Here is a 20406-nt window from a genome sequence, read left to right as displayed (position 1 = left end):
AGTCTACCAGGCTCCTCTGTCCATGGGATTTTCCAGGCAAGAGTACTGGAGTGGGGTGCCATTGCCTTCTCTGTCAGACACTACTGGCCAGCCACTAATCTTTCAACTATGTTCACAAAAGAAAAGGAAAAGGATCTTTTCCAAACACAAATAACATATATTTTATAGGAGCATCCCAAGTTACTTAAACCAGACTTGTTAAAAGCCCTGTTTACCTTTCTCCCACTATTCCATCTTTTCTCCCATTCTTTCTCCTGTCCAAGAACTCCTCTATCCAAGATTGGACAGTAAATGGTGTTTTCCCCAGCTTCCCACATGCCTAATGTAGGAATTTCTTTTTTTTTTTTTATCTTTGGCTCACATTTTAATCTTAGGTACAACACTATTTCCCTCTTCCTACTCCTCTTTTCATATTCCAGTTTTTGTCCAGTTATAGAAAACCTCCTCTTCCTTCTATCTTGTTAAAAATAGTAAAGCTCTAATCACAGCTTCTAAGCAAAGTGTAGAAAACATCACACATGCCAAATCCCACTCATAATTCAAGAAAACCATGAAGGGAGCACAGTTGTAAACTAAGGAAGAGTTTGTTATCAGAACATAAGATCTCTGCGGGCAAGGATTTTGTCTATTTTGTTGGGCCTCCTGCCTGGAAAGTAGAAAATGGCAACCCACTCCAGTATTCTTGCCTGGAAACCTCCATGGACAGAGCAGTCTGGCAGGCTGCAGACCACGGGGTCGCATAGTCAGACAACACTGAGCACTGAGCGCACACACAGGAGCAGGGCAGCCTACAGACTTAATACTATTAAGTTCTACCGATTTTTTACTTCTCACTGGGTTGGTAACCTCAAGTAAGCAAAAGTAACAGGAAGCTCCTCATATCTAAATTTTATCTCCCTTACATTTATCTTTTTAGAGTCGCTTTGAGTTTATTTCCTCTTTGTAAGAGACCAAGAAGGGCCATCTGTGTTCAATAGATAATGCCAGTTTGTTAACTCAAGTACTGTTTTAATCTGAAGAAGGAAAAACTCTTTGCCAAGACAAGTTTAAGCCTGTATGAGTTATATGAACACTCTTAGATTCTCCTACTCATAAGAATATCTATTAACCATCCCTTTTCAAGGTTAGGAGTACACTTATACATACCTACATCAAGAAAATGCTATTATACTTAATCAGTAACGTTACTCTCAAGCTTTCAAAAGTGCTTTGAAATCCTTCAGAACATCACAAATTTATCAAACCTACTTCTCAGGTATGTACTACTTATCAAACAAAATCTATACACCTGGCTTTTTTCTTATATAACAAATTCAATTATACCTAATGACATAACCAAGTTTGTCATTGAAAACTTTGACAAGTTTTCCAAGAAAAGGTTTTTCATGTTTTTCATACAAATGCACTTTTCATTTACAACCTATTTTGAAGTGAAGGTCATTCTACAGAGATTAAAAACAGAGCCATACAGACACAGGCCTGACCCTTCCTAAATGACTACCAGTAATTGGCCCCATCTCTCAAAGTGAGACAAGTTCCTTAACATTAAATAGAAGCCTTCCAATGTTTCTCTCTCCTCTAAACCTCAGACCATGTTTTAATAGATCTTTTGTTCAAAAGGATGCAAAGCACATATTCCAACTAGTATTATGTCTCTAAACTTTAAGATCTTTAATTTTCAAGAAATCAATTTAAAGCCAATAAACATAATCTTGATACTTCAACATACTCCAAAAGAAAACTCTGAATCCATTTTCACATAAGTTTACCATTACACTTATTAAGTCATAAAAGCTTTAAATTGGCAAACTATGCTTTAAATGTTACAAACCAATTAAATGTTTAATTATAAGAAGTTGAATGCTACACTTGACTGTTAAACTACTGGGTTCCAAAGTTAAATAAGTTATTATGAAGTGTACATATGTTATGGTATAGAAGGTGTGGTCAGAAGCTAGCTGCAGAAAAAGAAAAAAAACTTGAGAAACTCTGTATCATGACTTAACCATAATTCAGAGCAAAATGTTTATGTCTGTTATTAACATTAAGGGTAGAAACAAAACACTCTGAAAACCTGGAAAAAAAAAAAAAAGGTATAAGCAACCATATGTACTTGTTTCCTAGGTTGCTAGATGATATTAAAAACTAAATCTCAAAATCATCATAAAGTCTGATAAATGAAACTACAGTAGACAGACTACACTTTTGAAAGTTTTGTAATTTTAGCAAGAATTCAGTGAAGGCTTATTTTTATAACACTGATTCGACTACTTGATCAAATCATTCTAAATGGAGGTGGTTTGGGGACAAACCAGAGAAAACACTGAAAAGTGTAACTCAAGTCAAATATACACAAGGAGGTTAAATCACCTTAGAAATATTTCACTTGAAAAAAGATTCCAAAATGGCTAATCAGAGATATTAGCATACTTAAATTAGTTTAAAACACTGAAAGTTATTTTATTTTAAATCAATGTTTTGATGTAAAGAAGTATCACCACCTAAAACAAGAATAAAATAAAATGGATAGTGAATTCCATGTATCTTTTTCTTCACCTATGAGGATTAGATGGCTGGATGGCATCGCTGACTTGATGGACATGAGTCTGAGTGAACTCCGGGAGTTGGTGATGGACAGGGAGGCCTGGCGTGCTGTGATTCATGGGGTCGCAAAGAGTTGGACACAACTGAGCGACTGATCTAAATCTGATCTGATACTTGTGAGGTCAGCTGCTAGAAGCTGATGACAAGCTCAGTCATTCTATAAATTTAATGACAATCAAAGCAAAAACTATGAAAATCAATACTTTCCAATCTACAATATTTTACCTTGACTGTTGAGTTTGAGTACAGGACAGCAAGATGGACGGTAATCTAGATTACACTTCTGGGGTTTTCTCAATTTCCAGGAATCTTATCTCAAATCCCCAATTAATCAATCTTCCTAATTCACAATTCTGATAGAATATATGATACGTTCTAAAATAAAACTTTAAAGTTGCTAAAATAAATTGAGTATTTAGTTTCAATCCAAATTCTGAAATTAGATCACTAAGGAAAAATTAAAAGAATTAGTTACAGTGTGAAAAAATCATTGAAAATCCATATTCCCCCAAATCCTCTTACTGCTCCCTGTAATTTTAAACCAAGTATTACTTGAAATTTTTGTAATTTGAATAACTTGTAACTCTTAGAACTCTGAAACTGTCAGTTTTTTGTCAACTAATTTCTTCTTAAAATCAGTGAACTATGAAAGTCATATTTCATAAAAAAGTAAAATTCTATGAGTTTAATTTTAATAAATTAATTTTATTCACACTTTTAATATCTTATGAAGGACTATTGTAGAGTTAGGATCATACTATTTTATTACTTTCTACATTAGATGTCAAAAAATATTTCTAAATGATTACACATAGTATACAAATATTCATATAATGTAGACAAAGTGTGTAACTAACACCAATGAGTGTGTGTGTCTCTGTGTTAAGGGGGAACATTCACGCCCAGTATCATGTGTAGTAAGTGTTTACCAATCCACCTACAAGGACATGTTTGCAATTCTTCCATTACGGGCTGATTGCTGCTAGCAGATGCTATTTTGAGAACAGCTGGTGGTGTCTTTGAGTCCCATACAGTTAAAACAAGCGAACAACAACAACAACAAAATTCAAATTCTTAGATTCAGGAACACGTCTGAAACCATATCCACGATGGCCACCCAGCTCCATTTTGAATGCCTAAACCACAGTTACCCCATTTTGACTTAAAAGTCTATTCTTTTCTTTAATGGTTAAAGCAGATGTACAACCCATGTTTGACAGGTCATAAGACAGACTGTTCTAGTTAGCATAAAGTTCAAGCCAAATTGTGTATAAGCTAGAATAATGTGCCTATACCTCAATATATGAAAATTTTTTCCATCATATAGATATGTTAAAAGTAAAAAGTGGAAAAGACATACTATGAAAATTTTAAAAAAAAGTTGATGTAGCTACCTCAGTATCAGATAACAGATTCTTTACGGTGAGAAATACTATATGAGATATTGAGGAATATTTTATTATTAAAGGGTCAATTCTATACAAAGCACAATATTCCTTTTGGTATCTTTTGGTACATCCATACAGTGGACTATTATTTAGCACTAAGACCTATGGGCATGAGCTATCAAGTCATGAAAAGACCTGGCAGAAATATTATGAACCGAATGTCTATGTTTCCCCCAAATTCATATTTTGAAACACTAACCTCCAGTGTAATGGTATTTGGAGATGGGTCTTTTAGGGGTACATAGGGTTAGATGACATCATGAAGATGGACCCTCATGCTGGGATTAGTGCCCTTCTTAGAAGAGATGCCAAAAAGCTAACTTTCTTCCTCTCTCTGTACCATGTGAGGACAAAATGCTTGACTGCAAGCCAGGAAGATAGCTTGCATCAGAATCCAACTATCCTAGCACTCTAGACTTCTAGCCTCCATAACTGTGAGTAAATAAAATTCTGTTGTTCAAGTCACCCAATCTATGGTATTTTGTATGTCAGCCTGAGCTAAGACAAAAAACTCAAATGCATTTTACTAAGTGAAAGAAGCCCATCTGAAAGGCTACATATTATATGATTCCAACTACATGATGTTCTGAGAAAAAGGCAAAACTATGGACACAACAAAATGATCATTGGTTGCTAAGGGTTGTGGGGAGAGAGGGATGAATAGTCAGAGCACAGAAGACTTTTAGGGCAGTGAAACTGTTCTATTTGATCTGGTGGATATATGCCATACATCTGTCAGAAACCATAGAATTTATAACACCAAGAGTGATCCCTAATGTAGAGTTTGGGGGAGAAAGGCTCCATGCAAATGTGTATGGCTGAGTCCCTTCACTGTTCACCTGAAACTATCACAACATTGCTAATCTACTATACCCAATACAAAATAAAAAATTAAAAAAAATAGAGTGACCCCAAATGTAAACCATGGCTGGGGGTGACAATGATGTATCAGTGTGATTCATTACTTGTAACAAATGTACCACTCTACACCACCCTAGTGTAGAATGTTGATGGTGGAGAAGGCTGTGCATGTAGGGGCAGGAGGTATATGGGAACTCTATGTACTTTTTACTCACTTTTGCTATGGACTTAAAACTTTCCTAAAAATAAATTCTGTTTAAGCTCTCCCACAATAGTCTTGAATTTCTATGTATCTAATAACACATCTTCAGAGGTAAGAAACAAAAGTGGACAGAACTGAGAGAAGAAATAGAAATAGAGAAACACACAATCATGACTGGTTATTTGAACAAATCTCTCTCAGTAAGAGTTAAACAAGTAGACAAAATATTCAGTGAGATCATTGAAGATTTTATGAGCACAGTAACCAATATACGGTATTGAGAGGTGATTGGATAGATTTCTAAAAAAGAAATTTTGAATAAAGTTTACTATGCGTATGTCAACTAAAAATTGCCATTTGCCCTCTGCCTCTACAAGGATTAAGTCACTAGGTGCTGCAGTCATTGACCTTCAACACGTCCTGAAAGGAGCTCAGGGTGGAGAACAGGAATGAGGCACTCTGTGCTCTAGGAAAAACTGGCAGAACAGGGTATTCAGGTAGTTGTTTTCAGGAGAAGATTTTATGAGCTCAAATTCTTGGATCTTCTCACATCTGGAAAAGCACTAAAATCATTAACAGAAACATTTTCTCCTTGTGATTAGCAGTAGGCCTCTGCCAAAATGTGCGCTTGACTGAGCATATCCCCCTTCACTCAAATCATAGAGAATACTGACTTCCCCTATCCCCTGGTGAAGGGAATGGCAACCCACTCCAGTATTCTTGCCTGGAGAACCCCATGGACAGAGAAGACTGGCGGGTTATAGTCCATGGGATCACAAAGAGTCAGACACAACTGAGCAACACTACACACTTCACACGTCCCTCCCTCTCCAGAGTAGATAGTTCCTCAGAGCTATCTGAGACACTTTCCTGAGCTATAGTCTCCCTAGATAAAACTTAACTCACAACTCCCACGTTGTACATTCTTTCAGTCCACACAAACTTCAGTTACTCTGCTGACAGAATGGAGGACTGTAGGATTCGTGTCCTGGCAGACATTCTTAGGTCTCCATGATTCAAAGGAGAACCCAGGTATTTTGCACACCACTGACAAGGGTGTGCACGCCACCTTGTTGAAGCCTGTAAAACTGACATAATAAAAAGCACATTTGGACTTAGAAGATCAAGGTAGTTGAGATTCCCTGCTCTTGGACCAAGATCTTGCAGGTTCATTGTTCTTGGACTTCAGACTTTCTAGATTTCAAATCTCGGAGGTTCTTCCACAGGTGAGAAAGATCCCTGGTATTGAGTTTCCAGGATGATCTCATTTGATTAATTTGAACATGTGAAGAGCTGTCCATGTGGCCCATTTCTCCTAGTTCCGCCTGCATAATCACCTGTCATGCCCAGCAAAACAAATACACTTGGCCAGAGATCTCAGAAGATAGCACAATTTGATTTCATTTTTGTGTAGTTCATCTGAGATCTCCAGTGTTTCTAGTCCTGGGCATCCTTGGGTTCACAGTCTATTCATGTCTTAAGGGTCATAAAGTGGTCCGTACTGTTCCTTAGTATTGGAAAGACCTTTCCTTGTCCTTAACAGTTGTCTTTACTATTTTGCCAAGGTTTTCTGCTTTTCCCTCTCATTTATATCTAAGACTTCTCAATTTTTTCCCCCACTGCCACCATACTGAGCACACATCTCTTCCCTGCACATTGCTTTCGAGACATCTACAGATCTTTATATCTAAGGCTTCTCATTTTTTCCCCCACTGCCACCACACTGAGCACACATCTCTTCCCTGCACATTGCTTTCGAGACATCTACAGATCTTTATATCTAAGGCTTCTCATTTTTTCCCCCACTGCCACCACACTGAGCACCATCTCTTCCCTGCACGCTGCTTTCAAGACATCTGCAGATCTTTAACTCCTTTAGTTCACCTTCCTCATTTCTGCTGGAATTCAAAAATTCTACAAAACTGATCTCTGCTGCAATCAATGGTTCTCAAAGCATGGTCCCTGGATCAGTAGCATTTGCATCACCTAAAAACCTGTTAGAAATATAAATTCTTAGGCTCTTGGTCTTCTAAATCAGAAATTCCAAGAGCTGAGTCCAACAATTTGTCTTTTTAATAAGCCCTCAGGTGACTGTGATCCCTGCCACATTTGAGAGTCAGTACTCGAGATACCCCTCTCCAGTGATGTCTCTCTCCACAGCAGCAGGGAGCTCTGGCCCCAATATGCCTACCTCTATAACCGTTGAAAATGCATCGTGGTTCATTGACAGAGATCCCACAGAGGATCTGAATTAGCAGTCTTCCTCCAATCCCTGCTCCCTTCACTTTTATGTTAAAACTTACGGGATTTCAAGAAGAGATCTCTGTCTCTATGCCCAAATTTCCCCTTCGTATAAGGACACCAGCCATATTGGATTAATGCCCACACTATTAACTTCATTTTAACTTGGTTACTTCTGTAAATATCTTGTTTCCAAATAAGGTCACATACTGGGGCACTGGTGATTAGGACTTCTATATAACCTTTTGGAGGGACAAAATTCCATCTACAACAAAGACCACAGACTTTTACAGGAGGCTCTGGGAAAATCCCCTTTATATGTCCAGGGAACCCCCAACACTACCACAGGATTAATTTTCTCTTCTTTTGGGGAAAATTAAGAGACCGTGACAAGTGTCTGTTCTTAAGGAAGTAAGCCAGGTCTGGGTGCTTCTTCCCTAACATAGACTGTATATTTGCAAGAGAGAGGGAGGCACAGAACACGAACATATATAACCTCCCCGTTTAAAGCTCTTCGTGGAAATGTGCTCCCCAAATAGCTTTAATGTTATTAAATGGAGGGTGTGATCCGATGTCATCAAGGAGCCACAATTTCTACTTTCTTAGAAGGCAGAAAATCGGTCCAAACATCCCCCAATCCCACCACCCAGCCTTTTGCTGTCACCTGTTCCCCGACCCCACCACCACCTCCAACAAGTCTAGGCAGTAATTGTGAAATTATTCTGCTACAGCCACACACTAGCGAAAGAGATAGCAGCATCTGGTCGTTCTGTTACTTCCAATTTGTTGTTAAGGAAAAAAAGCAAGTGTTCCTTTCCGCATAGGGAACACGGAGACTCAAGTGTGTGGACTCTAAACAGATGCTCAAACGTTTGGAAAACTGATGTGTGTGGCTACTCTTCTGTGTGTCAAGAGGAGTGACAGTGTAATGCTAATTTTCTCTCTTTCCGACTCCGTTCTCAGGCTCCTCTCCGTAGGCCTGCAGGCTCGGGGTTCCGGGTAGGATGAGGCGCGGGAGCACGCAGAGTACCAGCCTGGGCTCAGAATCCTGCCTCAGTCCTTGGAGAAGGGCTTCTCTGTCTTCTCCTTCCGCAGTCGCCAGTGGTAATAACCGCTGCATGGCTACAACTGCGCAGGGGAGACAGGACCTCTCTGGGAGACTCAGAAATATATGTTCCAAAGAAAGGGACTGAAGGCTCCCTGGAAGCAGGAACCGATCCAACCTAAAAGACAGCCTTCTCTTGCAACAGGCTGAGTTGGGAAGATTCTGCTTGGGCTGACACTAAGCAGCGGGCATTGATTGGCGTCGGCTTTTTGGGTTCTCGGCCACTAAAAGCAAAAGGGAACTATGGTTTTGTTTCGTTTTGTTTTTTGTTTGTTTGTTTATTTTAATCCTTTAACGCACGCCCTATCCATGCCTCCTGGAGACTCAAGACTGCTCTCCTAGCTTCAGAATCGAAAAGTATTGAACTCAAAATTTAGCAAAAAATTGAAGTCCAGGCACGCGGAGCTGACAGGGAAAGGCAGCTTTGCTCATTCTTACTCCACCACCACCAGTATCCCCAAACGATATGGATACTAATCACTTTTTGTCCAATCAACAAATAGTTTTTGAGCACTTACTGGACGCAAAGCAGAAGCTGATGTGACCCACCTTCGGGAAGCTGTTTCATTCCACACCCTAAGGGCTGCGCTTCCGGAGCGATACTTGGCTTTGAAGTTATTTCCCTTTTACTTCCTAGAGTGAGAAAAGCTATTTGGGTTGGGTGGATACAGGTTCGAGTTCTAGTAGAGCACAGAAGAACTTTCTTAGTGTCTTCTGGTGATATCTAGAATCAAGATTTGGGGTCACAGAGTAGAGGACAACGCTGAAAAAAAAAAAAAAAAAAAAAAAGGCAGAAAGGTATAACTAGCAAGTGTAGGGGAATACCTGGTGTGGGTACGGTAGCGTGGCCGAGCGGTCTAAGGCGCTGGATTTAGGCTCCAGTCTCTCTGGAGGCGTGGGTTCGAATCCCACCGCTGCCAAGGTTTTGTTTCTTGATGGTGAATGTTCACGACCCACGTCCTCACTACAGGACCGGATAAGGACTTGCCAAAGGGAAAGCATTTAAGCTGAGGCTTTTTCAAGTTGAGAGCAGAGAGGTGGAGAACCTTGAAATTACCTTGAAAGTGCACGTGCCCCACAACGGGCTGCCCCAGCGAGGGGAGCAGGGAGTGAAGTCAGATGGTCTCATCATTTGCTGCTAAGCCAGCAAACTTCGGGCAGTTGCAGAATGTCCCTGTGCAGTTTCTGCTGCTGACTGCCTCTGGGATCCCTACTGTTTCCTACAGGATGATCTCTATTTATCTGCTGCTCTCCTCACTTAAACAGCACCCCCTCCCTCACTCACCCTTTCTCTTTCCTTCCCTTCCAGACAAGGATGGTAAAGTCAGGCCAATAAAGAAGATGGGTTAAGCTGGAAGAGAATCATTAAGGGAGGCAATTGCTCCTCAGTTTACCATCTGTGCCACCAGGGAAGCCCCATCAGCTCAGGGAAGTGATTTAATTCCAAGGCTTGAGTCACCCAAGGAAGAGTACTCTGACCCTACCTAGCACATAGGGTCCTAGGATGGGTTCAAAGTCAGAATGTGAGCTCTTTAAGGAACACTCTCACTTTCTGACCCTAGAGGGCAGTGCCTTTCCTGCCCAATGTTCACCACTTTTGGTTCCCAAAGGGTGCATTGGGCATGGTTTGGCACCTACTGCACTCAGATTTGAATCCAGGCATCTCCTCTTCCCTAAGCCTTTGAGGAGTCATTGGTTCATTTTAGTAGGTGGAGATGGTCCTGACTGGACTATTGAAGGCAAGCAATAAATTTGTCCATCTGACTTGTTACTCTAGTCAGCTTCTGAAAGTGAAGTGAAAGTGTTAGTTGCTTAGTCCTGTCTGTTTGAGACCCCATGGACTGAAGCCCACCAGGCTCCTCTGTCCATGGAATTCTCCAGGCAAGTGATAGTTTGGACAGTTCCATATGAATTTTCCATATGAATCAGTCAGCTGATTGTTTTCTGGAGAAAAAATATAAAAAGCTTCTTTTCTAAAGAAATAATTCAGCAGAGCCACATGTGTGCATTCTTGGATGTCTCAGCTGGTGGAAATAGGGGGAGTTGTAGAATTCTGTTGGCATCTTTAGGTTGTTGGTTAGATTCCAAATAGGCGCTGGAGCATTTGCAATTGCTCTAAAAATGCCATTGGATGTCATGTTCGTTTGAAGATAAGATTTTCGTAGCTTTAATTAGCAACAGCCTTCGTTTATCTTTGTAAGAGATTTCTGGCAGACTGAGGAAGCCGCAAGGAATAAAACATAGTAACACTGCAGAAGGCCCACAGCCTAGTGTGTGGTACAGATTTAATTCATTCATTACCCATTTAATCATTCACTAAATTCTTCCCCTTCCTGGGTGGAAGATGAAAAATTCAGAGCCAACGAGGCGAGTAAACTTTTGCGATAAGTGTCTGCTGTGCCCTGAACCCCTTGCTCTTGACGTTTAAAGTTAGGACTTCGAGAACACTTTGTACAAAGCAAAATTGAGATGTAAAGAAAAGTATTATCAGAAAGAGTAGCGAACTTTTGTCCAGCATCTGGTAGCGTGGCCGAGCGGTCTAAGGCGCTGGATTAAGGCTCCAGTCTCTTCGGGGGCGTGGGTTCGAATCCCACCGCTGCCAAGGATAGTTTTTGTCAGTTGCAGAAGACTGAGATCTAAAATGAGACAAATATTGCACCTACTGGGTTAGAGGTGAGAGACTGAGAGTGTGGGAGCGAGGTTCAGTTAAAACTAGTCAAACCCGTTTTCTGGCATGAAAGTTTTGCTAATTAGTGACGTTTTGATTAGTCTTCAAAGATGAATTTCACCAAGGGGATAGGGGTCATCGGAAACAAGTTTTAAGACCTTAAAACGGAAGCTTTAGGTGCAAACGCAACTCCGGAAGAGGAAGCTGTCACATTCCACAAGGGACTGATAAAAGGGTAGGGGAAAGGGGGAGTGGTGTCGCCCTCTTCCCCCCCCCCCCCCCCCCCCCACATTTTCACAGAGGGAAATTCACAGAGGCTTCGCGGGCAGTGTAAAACCGAAATTCAAGAGGCAACTCTTTTGGCAAAAGTGCAGGGCGTAGTCGTTGGGTCCATACTGTCGTCAGAGTACAGTGGTGACTTTAGTCAGTTCCTCAGGTCCTCAGCTCTCCATTGGTCTGTTTGCTCTGGGATACGCATCTGCCTCCCCATGCCCAAGCCCTATTTCTGGTCTCCTGATGCAGACTCTGCATCTTTCTCTACCAGGAAGGGAGAAGAACAGAGAGGGTCTGAGGAAGACTGTCTGGAGTGTGACTCAACAAAAAGGCAATGTCCACCGGAGGAGGGAGGTGTTTAAATTCTTGTAGACTTGAATCAAGGATCTTGGACAACTAACTTGGAAAATTAGCTCACTGCCCCTACAGCTTGCTTTCAAAAAGTCCGAAAATGTTTTAACCCAGAATCTGAATGCCTGTTGGACATTTTCACCTCTTGAACTGTGAGTACAGTGAACTTTGGATCTTTGCCCACATTTCAGGGGTCCAGGAGAGTGTATGGATGGAATTTGATGTCCATTGCAATCCAGGTTGAATTAAAATGTTACACCTTTCTCAGTGTCTTTGGAGAGGCCCATTTTGCAGGAGAGAGCACCCTTAAGCAAAGGAGAGAGCACCTTTGGGAGGTGGTGAAGGAACAAAGATGGCCCATGTCCTTAAAAGAAACATCAAAAGAAGTTTCCAGTTCCTGGCTGAATTCTCAATATAAGAGTCTGCATATGATTGTTCCTCTTTTGCTTAGAAAACTCACATAACAAAATCGCAATCTTTGTTTAACATAAACATTGCACCCCTGCACTCACCGAGCTGAACTAGAATGAAGAGAAACCCAGTAATGTTCAAATGGTCTCAATTTAAATTCATGACAATGATCTCAAGTGCATCTGCATAATAATCTTACTATTTTTCTCAGTCGCTTCACTGTACCATTCTTAAAGGTTTATCTTTCATTCCTTCTATAATGTCTTTAAAATAGCAATACCTCAGCATCCATTCTCACTCTTCAGCTTTCTATTTCACTGAGGAAACAGAAGCATTCACAGGAGAATGCCAGCATGCACGATACTACAAGGTACCCATCTACAGGCATCTGAGGACTTTTATTCCTCCTGTTACTGTGGATGACCTAGCTAAGATACTAGCTAAGATCATCCGCTCTAACTGCACCCTAGAAGCCATCCTTTACTGCTTACCCAAGAACATTCTTTCTAGTAGCTGTATACATGTAAATGGATATACATGGACAAAATCAATTCATGAATTTTTCAATTAATACTGTTTTCTGTTTGGAGGTGGTTTTATGTAAAAGAAAACTGAGCACGATGTAAAGAAAGTTCTCATATATATGCTCTCACTGCTCCTCTTCCAATATTTTCCCTTCTAATGACAAATTGCATTGGTATAATACATTTTGTTACATTTGGTGAACCATTGTACCATTTTGTTAATAATTAAATCCAGGCATCATCCTAGCAAAATTTTTTTGTTTGCCGTTAAAGATTTCTTCAAACTTGGAGAGTAAAAGAGACTTGCAATAAAAGTCCAAGAGAATCCGAGCATGCATAATTATAAACACACCCTGGATAACTATCCTGAACTTTTGGAACTCTTCCTTTATTTTCCCACTGGCTTGTCTCAGCCTGCATTTTAGACAAATGTCTGTTACCCTATACGCTGCTCTCATTGCACCCAGAAAGTGTTAGTTTCATCTGAAAGTGTAATGAGTGGTGAAACTTGGAGAATTAGAAACAAATATACTGCAAATTCTGACATAGAGATATAGAAATAGAGAAAGACAGGGGGAAAAAAAAACAGAGACAAAAAGCAAGAGAAAGAGACATAGAAACAAAGAAGAAAACAGTGGGGGGGGGGGGGGGGAAGTTACAGAGAAAAATCAGACCAAGAGGGCTAGACACCCTGAGAGACAGAAAGAAAATGAGAAACAGATACAGCTATATCAGAAGGGGGAAAGTTTAAGAGAAAAGCACGAACTTAGGGATCAAAAAGGGATCAGAAATACATCTGGTAGTAGGAAGGTGGTGGGGAAAATAAAGAGGGCTGAAGCAAGGGAACTGGAGGGTGCAGGAAGTGGGAGATAGATGCTGGAGAAACAGCTACTGATAAAAATTTCGGGTCTGTGGGCAGAAAAGAAGATCCAAATCCCTAGATTGGCCTCAGCGGGCAGGGCAGAAGAGTACCGACGGGCGTGGTCGTCCCCGCGGAACCGAACGTCACTTTCTCCATCCCTTCCCAGGAAGCGTCATGAGAGCAAAAAGTCAGACTAGGTCTAGGTGAGCAGCGCAGTACCGGTCTGGAGTGAATGTTGAGGCGAGGTGAGTACAGAACCTGGGGCGGGAGTTGAGTGGGATGGGGAGAGGCGGTTAGAGGCGGTGATTCTCCTCAAAAAGTCTTCATCGACCCTGCAGGATGCTTTCTTCTGCTCTCTATTCCTCCGCAAGCCCGCCACCAACCAACCCACGCTTCCGTTTGGCTGACGCCCCCTTTATCCTCACCTCTTACAGGCTTTCGGACCTAGGATGGCCGGTATCCCACCACTCCGTGTAGAAAGGAGCAGGGGAGAGAAAATGAGTCAACGAGTGACTGTCCAGGCTCAGACATTCTGAAAATAGCCACCTCGGATGCCTGACAACCACGGAGCTGGCATGTACATCTCTCTTTGACAAGAGAGCTTGCAACTAACCAGAGGCTTGATGTACCCAGGGTCATCCAGTGTGTTGGCCTCTGTCCTTTCTGCAAAAAGGAAGGACCCAGCATGAGCCCATGTGCACCCTTCGATAGCTCAGCTGGTAGAGCGGAGGACTGTAGATCTACTATATGTGGACATCCTTAGGTCGCTGGTTCGACTCCGGCTCGAAGGAAGTGCCTCACTTGCTTTTGCCTCATCATAAATGCCACCACCTCCTGGCACCTAGTGCTTCTGCCCTGCAAATTGGCCCCTGCCCGTGCACTACAAGAGTATCTTCATTCTTACTGGACAAAGCCAACAAAGCCCTTCAGGAGTCACTTGTTCCTTCCCCAAATCCAAGGACACATGCCCTTCATCCAAAAGCAATCTGAGTAGACTGCCCCAACTCCTTCAACATCCCAAGTCCTTTAAGCTTTTATTCACGCACGTCTTCCTGGGGAGACAAGTGCCTCCTCTCCCACTACCACTTTACTCAACGTGGACAGATTCCTGACAAACACGTGTCCGCACAGGAGGTGCCCACTGAAAGCCCTGGAGCCCAAAAGCACACGGGCCATCTCATAGTTCATGGAAAACCAAGGCAATCTTCTTGAAAATCCTCCCACTCAGTTTCCTAGTGGGTGGGATGGAAGGAGGCGCTTAGAAGGGGTGCTCCTTTGAGGAGCAGTGAGGTTTCCGTTCCTTAGCCCCTCTCATTTTTGCAGAAACAAAGGACCCAGTGCTTGTCAGTGGAAAGCATAGATGTGCACCCTTTGATAGCTCAGCTGGTAGAGCAGAGGACTGTAGACCTGATAAATGTGGACATCCTTAGGTCGCTGGTTCGATTCTAGCTCAAAGGAAGTGCCTTAGTTACTTTTGCCCCATCATGAGGGCCACTAGTGAAATGTGTCCACTGACATATGCCCCCCAGCCCCAAACACCCCTTTTCTCCTGCCTTAGGAGGCTGCCCCAACAAGGCACCCTGTTGACCGCCCCCCCTTCCCCAAGCCCTTTAAACTTTTATTCACCCACCTCTCCCCAGGGACAGCAGCACCTGCTCAGCTACTACCACTTACTCAACATGGATAGACCCAGCCACACAGTACCTGCCCACTGCAAGCCCTGGAGCCAGACAAGCACTGGGCCATGAATGGGTCATGGGCAGTGAAGGCGTTCTTCTTGAAAATCCTCCCATTCAATTTCTCTTTCCTACTCGGCCTAGTCCTAGGGTGGTCCCTTGCTTCTCTCTTCTGTCTAGCCCAACTGCAATCTCTGTGTGTCCTTGTCCATTTCTCCAACTTTCTCTCTGACTCTCTCTCTTTCTCTTTCTCCCTCATTCTCACATTTGTTCTCTCTTTCTGTGTTTCTTTTGAATAATCCATAAATATATAGACATAGGGAGACAGAAAACCTCCATCACTATTCGTTTTATATACTGTGGGACAGGACTGCCCACTCTGAGATTTACCAAGCCCCTGCCAACTGTACACCTGCATTGAGAGCCACTGGCATTGGCAGCCGCAAAAGACACCAGGGCTCTCAGGATGGGGGAGAAGGCCTGAAGTCATAATGAAAACTTCAGAGGCCCGATTCAAGTCTCCTGTCAGAGAACTAGGCTGAGGCCATGGGAAAACTTCAAATTCCTTGAAATTTCACAGCTTTTCTGGTTGCTATAGGAAGCTTTGGGTTCCTTCTGAAAGACTAATGATTGCTCCTGCTCTGTACAATGGTGGGAAAAACACGTGCACAGATTCCCCTGCTGCTTCTGATGGAAGGCATAGAAATAGAGATGGAGATAAAGACAGAGACAGAGAGAGACCAAGGGTGATTGACTGCAAGGGGAGGGGGAGATAAAGAGAGAGGAGCAGAGTTTGTGAGCAAAAGGAAAGATTTAGAGTTGAGAGAGCCCTGAGAGTAGGAAAAGTGGGGGTGGAGGGGAGAGCAGATAATGGTGGCTGAAGGCAGCGAGCAGAAGGGGCCAGGGTTTGATGGCTGAATGTGTGATCTGGAGGGATACACCAACTATCTTCCTTACACAGGCCACTGGTCTGTGCTTTCTGACCAGCTGGCTTACTTAAGGGCTGGGCCCTAAGGCTACATGGGCTGGGCCTTCCCACCAACCTCCATCCATCCCCACTGAGCCAGGCTGAAGAGGTGGTGGTGGTTGGGGGAGTGTTGTCAAGGCTTTTAGGTGCAGACAGGAAAGCCAAGGTGTGGCCCTTGATCTTTTCCCTCTGTGGGAGGGAAACTTCTGAAGGTAGGAGATATGTTTGGAAAGCATGGGAAAGAGAACTGTCCATACAACCGTGATGGGCCTCTGACTCTCTGCAGTCCCGGGGCCCAGCTGCTGGCCTCCCCTGACCCCTAAGCCCACAAACTCCTTTTCAGTTCAGGTTCTGCCTCTGCATTCAGACTGCATTTTGCCACACATTTTCCTCTCCAGATGAGCTGCCCCAGGTCTTCCCATGTCCCACTGCTGACTAAAAGCGGCTGAGCCCAAGGCTGTGGTGTCTCCATGGGTGTGGTGCCACTGCTGTCCCACAGGAGACCTTCAGGAGAAAGGTTTTATTGCTCTGTGGCCACAAAGAGTCCCCAGCCTCAAATGTCACCTTCTGCAGAGACCAGCGAGCAGGGACCAAAAGGAGATTCTAGGGCTTTCATTGGATGTGTCCACAGACACCCCTACCTCCTCTCCCTCCCCCTCTCCATGGGAATTGGAGGTTCTCAGGTTTGGGGGAACTAACTTTGATGTTTTGGGAATGTAGCAGGGGCAGGGGAGTACCCATAGCTGGGAGATGGACTGTGATGACTTGCATACTCTAGGGTGAGCCCCAGCACAGTCAAATTCTCCTATCTGGAGCCTCACAGTGAGCAGTAGGGGACCTCCGTGGACATGGCCCTCATCCTCACAGGAGCAGACCTGTGGGTCTTTAGATCAGGGGTGGTGACACAGGCATTGGAGGGCAGGTGACTTGGGTGTGGCTTGCTACCTCTGTTCTACCTGTGCTGGGTGGGTGACCATGCACTGTTGGGGTGGAGAGCCCACACCAGATAGGATCTGAAAGGTTTTTCAAAGACTCCAAGTGAGGGCAAGAGGTCCAAGTCGGACAGCAGGGTGCTCTGGCTCCTCCCTTCGTCTCCTGTGCCTATCCAGGAAGCCCACAGAATCTTGAGCTACTTCAGGGAGTAGTCGCCTCTGCCAAAGGAATCCGGGTCTGTGGGCAAAGGAGGGGAACCAAGGCCCCAGACTGGGCTAGCCCCATCAACATCCTTTCTGCATCACTTCCCAGGAAGCCTCACTGCACGGAAAAGTAAGACTAGATCTAGATGGGCACCGAGGCCCCTCTCTTGAGTGAGTAACACGTAAAGGAGATACAGAACTAGGAATGGGGGTCGAGGATGAGATAGATGGAAAGGGGGAAGGAGCACCCATGGAGGCCCATGCTACTCTTTAAGAAGCAGTGAGGCTCCATTTTCTTGACCGCCTTCATTTCTGCAAAAAGAAAGACCCAGTACTTGTCAGTGGAAAAATGTAGTCGTGCACCCTTCGATAGCTCAGCTGGTAGAGCGGAGGACTGTAGAGTTCATGAATATGGACATCCTTAGGTCGCTGGTTCGATTCCGGCTCGAAGGAAGTGCTTGGGTTTCATTTTTTATCCATCACGAAGACCGCTAGCGCCCTCTACCTCTGCCCTGTATATTGGCCTTGGCCCTTTCATCAGTAGATCACGTCCATTTTCACAGGACAAAGCCCTTCTGAAGCCAATTACCTACCTCTCCTTCCTGAAATCCATGGACAAATGCCCCTCAGCCTAACAACACCCCTTTGCTCCTGCCTTAGTAGGCTAGTTAGCCACCCCCTCAACCTCCCAAACCCTTTAAACTTTTATTCATGTATCTCTCCCCAGGGAAAGCTGCACTCGCTCTGCCGCTACCACTTACTCAACATGGACAGATCCGTGACAGATAAGTGGCCACAGAGGAGCTACCCACCACAAGCCCTGGAGCCCGACAAGCACCCCTGCCATCACATGGGTCAGGGACAACCAAGGCATTCTTCTTGAAAATCCTCCCATTCAATTTCCCTTTCCTACTCTGCCTAGTCCTAGAATGGTCCATAGCTTTTCTCTTCTGTCTAGCCCAACGATTGTCTCTGTGTTTCTCTGTCCATCTCTCTCTTTCTAACTTTCTCTTTCTCTCTCTAGCTCTCTCTCTTCCTCACTCTCCAGAGAGGGAGAGAAGGTTACCAGGTTTGGGGGAACTAGCTTTGATATTTGGGGATATAACAGAATGAGAGTGTGCCCATAGTTGGGAGGTGGACTCTGGTGACTTGGACACTCCAGAGTGAACCCCAACGTGACCCCACTCCTGTCTGGGAACTTACAACGAGCAGTAGGAGACCTTCGAGAACATGGACCTCGTCCTTGCAGGTGAAGCCACACTTGGGTGTGGCTTGCCATACTTCCGTGCGACATGAGCTGGGTGGGTGACCAAGCACTGTCGGGGTGGCAGGCTCGCACCAGACGGGATCTTAAACATTTGTCAAAGACGCGGAGCAGAGGCAAGAGGTCCAAGCGGGGTGCTTTGGTCCTTCCTTCATCTCCTGTGCCTGTCCAGGAAGCCCACAGAATCTGGAGCTACATCAGGGAGCAGCCGTCTCTTGCCAAAGGAATCCGGGACTGTGGGCAGAGAAGGGGAGCCAAGTCCCCAGACTGGCCGCAGCATGACCAAGCTTCTGGGTACCTAAGGATGTGGTCTCCCCGCCTAGCCCGACATCCTTTCCCCATCACTTCCCAGGAAGCCTCACCGTGAGGAAAAGTGAGCCCAGCTCGTGGTAGCAACAGGGTCAGGTCGAGGTTAAGTGGAGGGGGTGATGACGTCCCAGCACCAGAGGGCAGATATGGGTTTGGGTAAGGGCTGGGGGCGACGCTCAGACACTCCTCGAGGACCCCTCAGCGGATTCTACCTAGGTGGTAGGATCCTCTGCTTTCCTCCGCAAGCCGGCTCCCACCTCACCCACGCATCCATTTGGGTTTCAGTAACGCCCCCTTCTCCTCACCCTCTTTCCAGTTTTCTGGCCACAGAGGGCTGCTGTCCTGTTCTCTCTGAAGAAAGAGCCCAAGGGAGAGAAAATGAGTCAACAAGTGGCGGCCTGGGCTCAGATTCTGAAAATCGCTTCTCCGGGATGCCTGGCCACCAAGGATCCCAGGCGTGTGCACGGCTCTTTGCCAAGGGACTTCCAGCCAACGCAAAGTATGTTGTACCCGGAGCCTCTTAAAGCCTTTTGTGGGGCTAGTGCCCTGGGACGACCCAGAGGGATGGTATGGGGAGGGAGGAGGGAGGAGGGTTCAGGATGGGCAACACATGTATACCTGTGACGGATTCATTTTGATATTTGGCAAAACTAATACAATTCTGTAAAGTTTAAAAATAAAATAAAATAAAATAAAAAAAGCCTTTTGGCTTTTGACATTTCTCCAAAAAGGAAGGACACAGCATGAACGCGTGTGCGCCCTTCGATAGCTCAGCTGGTAGAGCGGAGGACTGTAGATACAAAGCATGTAGACATCCTTAGGTCGCTGGTTCGATTCCGGCTCGAAGGAAGTGCAGCTGGTGATTTTGCGCCGTCGTGAAAGCCGCCGCCACCCTCCGGCAGCCCAGCTGCGCAAATTTACCCTTCCAAAGCAGGTTAGTATTCGAACTCTCACAGAAAAGGGGCAGGAAAGCCCTTCTGGAGCCACCCTCACGGCGACCTGTGGACTGTCGCCAAGGAACGCGTTTGCTTCTTCTCAAGTCCACGGCTTTCATCGCAAAACAACAACGCCTGGTCCCTCAACCATCGCTCCCCCTTAAAGGGGCAGTGGTCCCTTTAAGGTCCCCCAACCATCAAGCCCTTTTGCTTTTGCATCTTCTGCCTAGCAGAACGCTGTCTTTGATACCCACATTTCTGAATTCGTTTGCTACAATAGTTTTTTAGGGCGGATGGATTCTATAGGATTTTCTACATATAAAAATCATAAAATCTCCTAGCAGAGAGAGTTTTATTTCTTCCTTTCCAATTTGGATGCATTATATTGTATAGTATGGTATATACTATATATCATTTTGTTTTGTTTCATTTTGTTTTATTCCATTCCATTCTATTTGCCTGAATTCCTTAGCTAGAACTTCCTGTACAATGTTGACTAGAAGTGGTGAAAGTGGTTGTCCACTCTTGTTCCTGAATTTAGGGAGAAAGTTTTCCATGTTTCACCACTA

General features: G+C 44.2%; 6 non-coding genes across 6 annotated transcripts; all 6 read left to right on the top strand.

Moving 5' to 3' along the window:
- The first annotated feature begins 9299 nt into the window (after positions 1-9299).
- Positions 9300-9381, top strand: TRNAL-UAG. Its single transcript has one exon. It is a non-coding gene; the product is annotated as a tRNA-Leu (tRNA).
- A 1600-nt stretch (positions 9382-10981) lies between these two features.
- Positions 10982-11063, top strand: TRNAL-AAG. Its single transcript has one exon. It is a non-coding gene; the product is annotated as a tRNA-Leu (tRNA).
- Positions 11064-14251: 3188 nt separating this feature from the next.
- TRNAY-GUA lies at positions 14252-14341 on the top strand. The gene is given in 2 exon segments: positions 14252-14288; positions 14306-14341. It is a non-coding gene; the product is annotated as a tRNA-Tyr (tRNA).
- Positions 14342-14918: 577 nt separating this feature from the next.
- TRNAY-GUA lies at positions 14919-15008 on the top strand. Its single transcript is given in 2 exon segments — positions 14919-14955; positions 14973-15008. It is a non-coding gene; the product is annotated as a tRNA-Tyr (tRNA).
- A 2684-nt stretch (positions 15009-17692) lies between these two features.
- Positions 17693-17782, top strand: TRNAY-GUA. The gene is given in 2 exon segments: positions 17693-17729; positions 17747-17782. It is a non-coding gene; the product is annotated as a tRNA-Tyr (tRNA).
- Positions 17783-19661: 1879 nt separating this feature from the next.
- Positions 19662-19751, top strand: TRNAY-GUA. The gene is given in 2 exon segments: positions 19662-19698; positions 19716-19751. It is a non-coding gene; the product is annotated as a tRNA-Tyr (tRNA).
- The last annotated feature ends 655 nt before the right edge of the window (positions 19752-20406 follow it).

The sequence above is a fragment of the Bubalus bubalis genome, chromosome 11 (genome assembly GCF_019923935.1).
Source record: "Bubalus bubalis isolate 160015118507 breed Murrah chromosome 11, NDDB_SH_1, whole genome shotgun sequence".
In the NCBI taxonomy this organism is placed as follows: Eukaryota; Metazoa; Chordata; class Mammalia; order Artiodactyla; family Bovidae; genus Bubalus; species Bubalus bubalis.
Note: the sequence above shows the minus strand (reverse complement) of the source record. Positions and strands in the feature narration are given on the sequence as shown.